This window comes from Corvus brachyrhynchos, unplaced genomic scaffold (assembly GCF_000691975.1).
Source record: "Corvus brachyrhynchos isolate BGI_N302 unplaced genomic scaffold, ASM69197v1 scaffold67, whole genome shotgun sequence".
Taxonomy (NCBI): domain Eukaryota; kingdom Metazoa; phylum Chordata; class Aves; order Passeriformes; family Corvidae; genus Corvus; species Corvus brachyrhynchos.
In genome coordinates this window covers 251253-259330 of record NW_008239114.1, presented here as the reverse complement: position 1 = coordinate 259330, position 8078 = coordinate 251253, and positions in this window count along the sequence as shown.

Below are 8078 nucleotides of genomic sequence, written 5' to 3'. Positions count from 1 at the left end.
ATGTGAGGCCCAGGGAAGAGGGGGAAGAGCAGGGAAAGGGGAGATTGAAGGGTCCAGCAACTCAGAGCACTGGATGGATGGACACCCTGGTTCTGTGGCTGGGGATGGATGGATGGATGGATGGATGGATGGATGGATGGAAAGAGGGGGATGAAGGCTGTGAGCAAGACAGGGTTGGGCAAGAGCTGAGCCCATTTCAGCTTTGCTGGGCTGGAGGATGCTCCTGCTCTGAGTTATTTGGGTTGAAGGCCAAGGTGGCCCCATGGGACACACATTGTGTGGAGAACTTGTCCCTCAGCACTGATCAAGCTCAGGAGGCCTTGGTCCTGCAAAGCAAACGCTGCTTCTGGCCTTCTCAGGGGGAAGCTGTGCCCAGCCGCCTCCGTGTTCCTGCAGAGCCCTGAGGACTCCCCAAATCCAGCATGGATCCTCATCCGTGCCAATGGATGAGCCAGACCAAACGCAGCAGTGCTGGGAGCGACACTGAACAGGTCCAGAGAGCTGAGTGGCCACCCCTGGGCACAACTCCAAAACTGCAGTGGCCAAATCCACTCTGGGCCATGGTGTCCCCCAGAGCGCTGTGTCCCACCACCCCCACAGCAGATGGGTCTGTGGGGACACCTTCCCCTCCCTGGCCTGGCTGTAGGGAGAGAGTCAGAATTCCTGACCCCTGGGTTTCTCCACACCTTCTGCCATCGGCATCTCGTCTCCAGATCCCCGGTGCCCCTGTGCTCTGTCCCCGGTGTGACCTCCCTGACCCGACCCAAAGGTTTCCTTCGTTTCCTTCGAGCTCGGCCAAGGCTGATAAGGGGAACCAGAAACAGCTTTGACCTTTCAACCACAAATCCCCCTGCGAGGAGCCCGGGCTGTTCACATCTCAAAGGCTCCTTGATAGGAAACAAAGCCCCTGTGCTGTTGAACTTTAAAGGAATTTCACCCCCAAAAAACTCTAAAGCACCCAAAAGAAGGCCCCCTGAGGAGCATGGGGTGGATTTAGCCCTGCTGAGGAGTGGGGCCAGCATGTGTGATGGGTAAGAGGTGCCGTGGGCTGATCAGTTGTCTGGGGTGTTGGTCTTGTGCTTCCTCCTCTTTTCTTTCCCATCTCTCCTTCTCTTTGGGCTGTTGTGCTCCCCCCTGGGCACCCACCGATGGGGCACAAAGGTTTTTGGGACACTTGGCAGCTCCTTTGCTCTTCTCTGAGAGCAAGAGACCTCGATGATGCTGAAGCCTTTACGTCTGCCAGCCCCAGGCCTGGGGACAGACAGACCCCTCGGTGTCCCTGTCCAAGGCATGGGGTGGAAGCAGGTGATCTTTAATGTCCCCTCCAACCCAAACCATCCTGTGATTCTGTAATTTCAGTGGACACATGACGTGCCTGTGGAAGCAAACCTCCATCCTCACTTTCCTCCCCATCCCGAAGTGGCATGGCCCAGCTCCAGGACATTCCCTGCTCCCACCCTCTGGGTCACATTGTGATAGGAAGGTGATGGCTGGAGGCATTGGAGCTGCTTAATTGCTTTGAGCAAGTTAATTGGTGGAAACACAACAGCGGGAGATGTGGTGGCTCAGCACAGGGATTGTGCTCCGCTCAGAGGGGATCGGGCAGCGTTCCCACATCCCAGTGGGTCTTTGGCCCCTGGTCAGTGGATTAAGGCTCTTAGGACCACACATCCCTCACCTGGTGTGGGCATGGGCTGTGTGTGAGCCCCAGGGTGGAGGAGAACTCTGTGCCCTGACTGTTTCCCCAAATACATGCCCCTTGGTTTCCATGGCTTGAGCTTTTCCAGGGTGTTCATCAAGAACGACTCCATGGGGCTGTCACAGGTGGTGGAGAGCCCGAATCCCACAGGATCAGGCCCTAAACACCAGCAGGTTCCCGATATTGCCTCCATTTCTGCCTCGATGTTTTCCCTGCTGTCGCTTAACCCCATTAATGGGATCTGAGCTGGTTCAAAGCCTCCGGAGCAGCAGGGGGGAAAGCTCAGAGCAATAAGTGGAGGCGATCTCTGCCAAATTGGAGCAAGACATGCCTTCCCCCTGCTGCCCAAACAGCATTTTCCCATTAAACCTCGGTGCCCAGAGTTGTTGGGGAAGAAGAAAGAGCCAGGACCAGCCCTTCCTGCATGGAACCAGGGTGCAAAGCTTCTGCATCCGGGGGTAAGGACTCAGCAGCCAACCCTACAGCAGCCTGGGAGAGGATGCTCCCGGAGGGATCGCTCAGAGAACCCAGATCCCAGGGCGTGAAGCCCATTGGAAAGTCATCAACTCAGGTAATTTGGGGAGAAATGGGTGTTTTAGAGGGGTGGGTCTGGGAAAAAATTACGCTGCGGTCTGGGCACCACATTCCTCATGGGAAATGGGGAGAATGGGCCATTCTGGGTAAAAAGTGTTGATTTGTGATTTTCTTTTTTGTTGCTGCTTCTTCTGAGCATCTTCAGTGGGGGTTCCCCACCCCAGCTCTGCTGTGCAGTGCCCAAAAGTGGAGGGAGGAGCTGGAACAGGGACCCACGTGGTGGACGGAGCTCGGGATGGAACCCCCGGTGCTGGGGACACTTGGGAGGGACACAGGTCTCTGGCTTTGGGGTCTTGGGGGATCCTGTGGGGTGGAGGGGCTCTGTAAGAGGTGTTTCCATGGTGCAGAGGTTTCCAGAGCACAGAGACTAAATTTTAGCCTTTATTTTATTTTGGTCTGATGCTGCTGATTTGGGTAACAGAGATCCCAGCACATCCACTCTCAGGCTGATGGAATTACTCCATGAGCAGGATCTGACCTGCACCAACAACCTTCCTTCCCTCTTCCCAACAGCATCTCTGCCTGGCCCTCCATCCTCCCCTGCTCCTGGGGTTCTCTCCTGGCCCCTTTTTTTCGGAGGACATTGCTTGGGGAAGAGGAAACAAAGCTCCCCCCCTGCTCCCGGGGCCACGTGTGACTGGTGGGATGGGGTTTAATGGGTCCCAGGCGCTGCCCCTTCCCTTCAGCTCATGGGGGGAACTGAATCCCATAACCTTGCCCCAGGCGTGAGCTCGGCGAGGCTTTCCCGGCACTGCCCCCCCTTCCGCTGCCGCACGAGGAGTCACGGCTGTTATCCCAGCAGAGCGTCCCTCTGTGTGCCTGCGCTCCCCGAGGAGCTGGGAAGGGTTATCCCATCCTCTCAGCCCGACTGGAGCCGCGCCTGGGGACTGGGAAGAGGATAAAGTTGCACGAGGAACGTTAATGGGCAGCAGGAGTGAGGAGGTTGCCGCAGCATCTCGTGTTTGCTCTCCATCCCTCCGGCACTGCCCGTCTGACCGGGGAGGGTGGGGTACCGGGAGTGGGTGCTCCAGAGGGGGTTTTGGAGCACCCCCACGCTCCTGCCCTGCAGAGCATCCCCCTGGGAATGCTCTCCTGAGGAGGAAGGCGCAAAGATGGCTCTGTGTCCCTCCAGCTCGCAGTAATTTAACTCCTTTAATTCAGAGGAGGTTCCTTCACTGGGATTCGTTGACCCTGTGGAAGCTGTTCGGTATTCCAGGCTGAGATCCATCCACTGATTCCAGCAGGGCTAGCTCCCAGCCCAGCCAATTCCCTGCATTCATCCCCCCGACTTTTCCCCATCAACACAACCACTTCTGGGCAAGGGCACAACAGCTCACAGCCGGTCAGGGTTTCCTAAGAAGGAGTGAGGCATCCACCCAGCCCCAAAAGGGGGATCTGCCCTCCCTGGGTGGGAGAAACAGCTTTTACTACAGGAAGAAAAATTCATCTGGGATCAGGTGCAGGAGCCGTGCAGTGCTGTGAGATCCATCACCCATCACCCATCACCCATCACCCATCACCCATCACCCATCACCCATCACCCCACTCCCTTTGCTTCCTGCTGGGACACCCCCACCCTGATGGGGCTCCCCGTGCTGCAGCCCCCCCTTCCCACGGGGAGCCCCCATCCCAAAGCCTGGCTCGCTGCTCCCCACCAAACAGCTGCCTTTGGGGTGATGCTTTATTCCGAGGCTTCTGCCAGCACTGAAGGAAGGTGGGAGGGCACCTGGAGGCAGAGCCCCTGTTTGTTGTTTTAGTAAATACGGAGCAGACAGGTCTGGTGTGGAGCTGCTCTCTCTGGAGGAGCTGGATGGGCTGGGGAGACCCCAACAGAAGGGGCTCAGCCCCATCCTGAGCTGCTGCAACTCCCTGGCTCCTGGAAAATTGCTGTTCCTCCTGTTTGGGTCTGAGTTCAGAGCAGAGGCTGAGGGTAACAGGACATGGGGTCGTGACTTTGGGGTTCATTTTTGGGAGGATCTTACAAACATCTTTCGTCCTGTGTCCTGTCATAGCAGCCTGTAGGAGAGGATGAGGATGAGGAGGATGAGGATGAGGGTGAGGATGAGGGTGAGGATGAGGATGCCGTGACTCCAGAGCCCATCACAGGCTCATGTTCTCCCCACTACCCCATTCCATGTATCCAGGACCTGTGTGGTGCTGGCAGAAGGCAGGAGGTGAGTGCTGTGCCCTCCCCAAACAAGCAATCCCTAGGGTAACCCCTCAAATTCCCCCCTGGAGTGAACCCCAGTATGTTCTATCCAGGTTGGTGACCTCGAAGGGACCTGGGCTCTGTGACTGTCCTGGCAGCTGCTGATCCAAAGGCATCAACCTCCCAGCCCCATCCCGGCTCCCAGGGCCTCCCATCAGCCCCAATTTCCTGCAGAACCCAGTGATAAGAGGCTGATCCTCAGCCATGGAAATCCGATGCCCCGGTGTCAGGGAGCACAGGTCCTGGGGGACTGTGGAAATCCGGCTGAGAATGAGCAGATCTCGCTGCTTTCCCTCCTTCCCATTGCAAAAAAATCCCTTTGGAAGATGGATGTGGTCTTAGTGCCGCTCACCGGGATTGTCCTGGCCTTCATCCCCCCAATCTGTGCTGGCAGTGCCGGATTCTGTGAGTTAAAAGCTTCCAGGTGCACCTGCACCCACTGGAGCACCCCAAAAATAACTAACTGGGTGCTCATTGTGAATGAATGGCATCTCCTTTTTCAAGGCTTTGCTGTGGTTGTTGAGTCCCAGGGACTTGTGGATCCCGCCTGCTCCCTGGGAAGGTGAAAATCGGGGATGTTCCCGCTCTCTTCTCCCTTCATTCGAGATCTGTCCTGGCCGTGTCCAAAAGGAGGAATTAAATCCTAAAATCTCTCCCCCGAGCTGGTCTGGAGGCACCTACTGGGCAGGTGGTGGGTGCTGTGGGTTTTGCCTGATGGAGGGACTGGTGGGATATTGGTTTTACTGGACTTGGAGGGGATGTCTCTTCTCACACCAGCCCTGCAGCAATGCTCTCTGCCCAGCAAGGACCAGAGCAATTCCAGTTTATTTATTGCCCTATTTTCTCAGCCTATGCTGTGTCATCCCTCTGCTCTGCTGGCCCTGGGAACTTTGTCCTCCCAGCTAGTCTTGAATTGGGGGTGGATTTCTCCCTTTTCAGGTATCCCTGTGCATTCAGACCAGGTGTTTCAGCCTGCAGCTGCACATCCCAGACCGGACTATGTTGGGGTGAAACCATCCCCAAGTTTTGCTGTCTCTTTCCCAAGCAGGAATTGATTCAGCTCCGGGACTGCTGGTCCTGGAGGGCAGAGGGAAGGTTCTGAGGCAGGAAAACCAGACATCTCCAAAAATCCGCTCTGCTGTGGACAGGGCCCTGCTTGGAGGTCTGTAAATCCAGAGCTGATCCACGCCCAGGAATTACACTAATTTAATGGAGCTGGTTTCTAGATCGGTTCATCCCTGTGCCAACCACTGCAGCCATTGAGCTAAACTGATTTTCTTGGGGAATTCCTTGTTTGGGAGTGCTGGAATCCACCGCTCTGCTGCCAGTCCACTGGAGCAGTTTAACTGCCCTGGGGTGGTGGTTCCCCTGGGATTGCGCCTGGGTTGGAGAGCTGGGTTTTATCCCAGAGCAACTCCAGGGTTTGTCTTGCCTCTCCCCTTTGTATCTCGGGGAACATGGGGTCCCTGCACTTGGCCCTGTCCCCATTCCGAGGGGCCAGCCGGGGTCTGTGCAGGGTCGGGAGGGTTATTTGCAGCCCCGGGATCGGGAGGGGTGTTTGGGATCTGCATCGTGCTCGTGCTCCCGCCCGACAGAGCCCAGACGTGGGCCGGGCACGTGAGCCCCGAACGGAGCCCGCTGCAGGAGAAATCCTGGCTACGCAGCCAAGATCTTCAGTTTTTCCACCCAAATAAAGTCTCAGCCAGAAAACGGGCTGTATCCAGGGCAACGGCGATGCCTCGCAGCTCGGGTGTGCTGGGATGGCACCTGGGATCCCCCCGGATCAGCCCTGGGGTGGGATGGCTGCGGGGTCTGTGCGGCGGCGGTGGGAGAAGGGATGGGGGAGGCTCAGGGGGGTCTCCCGAGGCTGCGGACGCCCCCCGAGCCTCACCGAGATGCTCCACTGCCATCTAGTGACAGCGGCACCCGGCACCGGGGCGGCCGGTGGCACCGGCCCCGGGTGGGCACCGAGCCCCGGCTGAGCCCCGCTGGGTCCTCCCCGCTCCTCCCGGGATGTGCAGCCCCGGAGGGCTGGAGGGGAGAGCAGAACGGTCTTTCCGTAGGAAAAGGGGTTTCTCCATCGCGGTTGATTCGTTTCCTGCAAGGGCAGAGCGCGGTCCCTGCTGTTCTTCCCGTGCAGCCCCCTGCGGGCACCTGCCTGGGTCAGGCTGGCATCGGTGGAGGGCAGGTGGCTTGTCCAGCTCTGAGTGTCCAAACACAACCTAAACATCTCCAAACCGGGCTGTTACGTGTTAAAAACTCCCTTTTCCCAAAGGAACTGACGGGAACGAGGCGTCTGAGCAGCTTTGGTCGTAGGGTTCCGATTTCCTCCAGCACCTCGGACATCCCAGAGCATCCTTCATCAACACAGTTAAATTATTTAATGCCTTTAACATAATTAACTCGTTACAATCCTAAACTGCGAGCAGCTGCCCAGCCCTGCAATTTCTCCTTCCAACTGCCCATTAATGCCTCCCCCCGGGCGATTATAAAAGCAGGAAAAGGCCACAAATCCCAACCCTGCGCTGGAGGAAAAGGAAGGAGCAGCAGAAGACGCGTGTGCATTAATATAATTCACCCACCGCAACCCCAGATGGCTCGGAGGCTGCCTGAATCCCTGGTTTATCCTGGTAATGCGCCCACAGCGGCTGTTAGTGCAGAGGTGCGTGTGAGGCTGCAGCGTTGCCCCGTTCCCTGATTTTTGGAGGTGATTTATTCCCTGCGTTGTCTCACTCCTCGGTTTTCCACGGAATTCAGCGCCGTGAGGGTGATACTGACACGCCTCCGATCCGTAATTACTTTTGCATATGCTAATTGTGTAATTCGGAGAGGCAATCACCGGGGGAGCGAGCTGGGAAGCGGGGCTGGATCGCTGCCCCAGGCTGGCTCCTCCCGGCATCCCGCACTGGCCCCGAGGTACATCAGGGGGAGGCGCCCGCTGCTTTTCCCGTCACCCTTTCCCTCCTTTTTAATGCTTAAGTGTCTCATCCTCGGGTTTTATCCCGGCAGTGGTGGCTCCCTCGGGAATACCAGTCCATTTCCAACCCCACGTGTGCCCGATGCCGCCTCACCCGCAGGATTCCCCGTGCCAGGGTCAGACACGGCTCCCGTGAGCTCGTGTGTTTGTGGAGGGATGCCCCCAGCGCTTTGCTCATCCCCAGCCTGACCCTGTTTATCCGCATGGGATAAACCTCCCTGCGGTGCTGGAAAAAGAAGCGTGAAGTTCCAAGGGGATGGATGAGGCACGGAGGGGAGGGCTGGGAGCAGGATTTGCTCCAAGATGAAGCATCCGACTTCTTTCACCCGCAGCTTTTTCCCGTTGGTGCTCTCGGCTGATGGTATTGAGCTGCAGGGTGAGTGATCTCTTTGGATGTATTTTCCCGGTTTTCCCTGGGAATCCTTCAGGGCAGGATTTTATTTGGGTCCCCCCCCAAGCACAGGACCCTTATTCACCTCCATATCCTCATCACTGCCTTTGGACTCACCTCCACTGATGCCCACAGGTCCATCCCCAAGTTTTGTCTTTATTGGGATAATTTCCCCCACTGGGATTAACAAGGAGCTCAGAGACTGGGC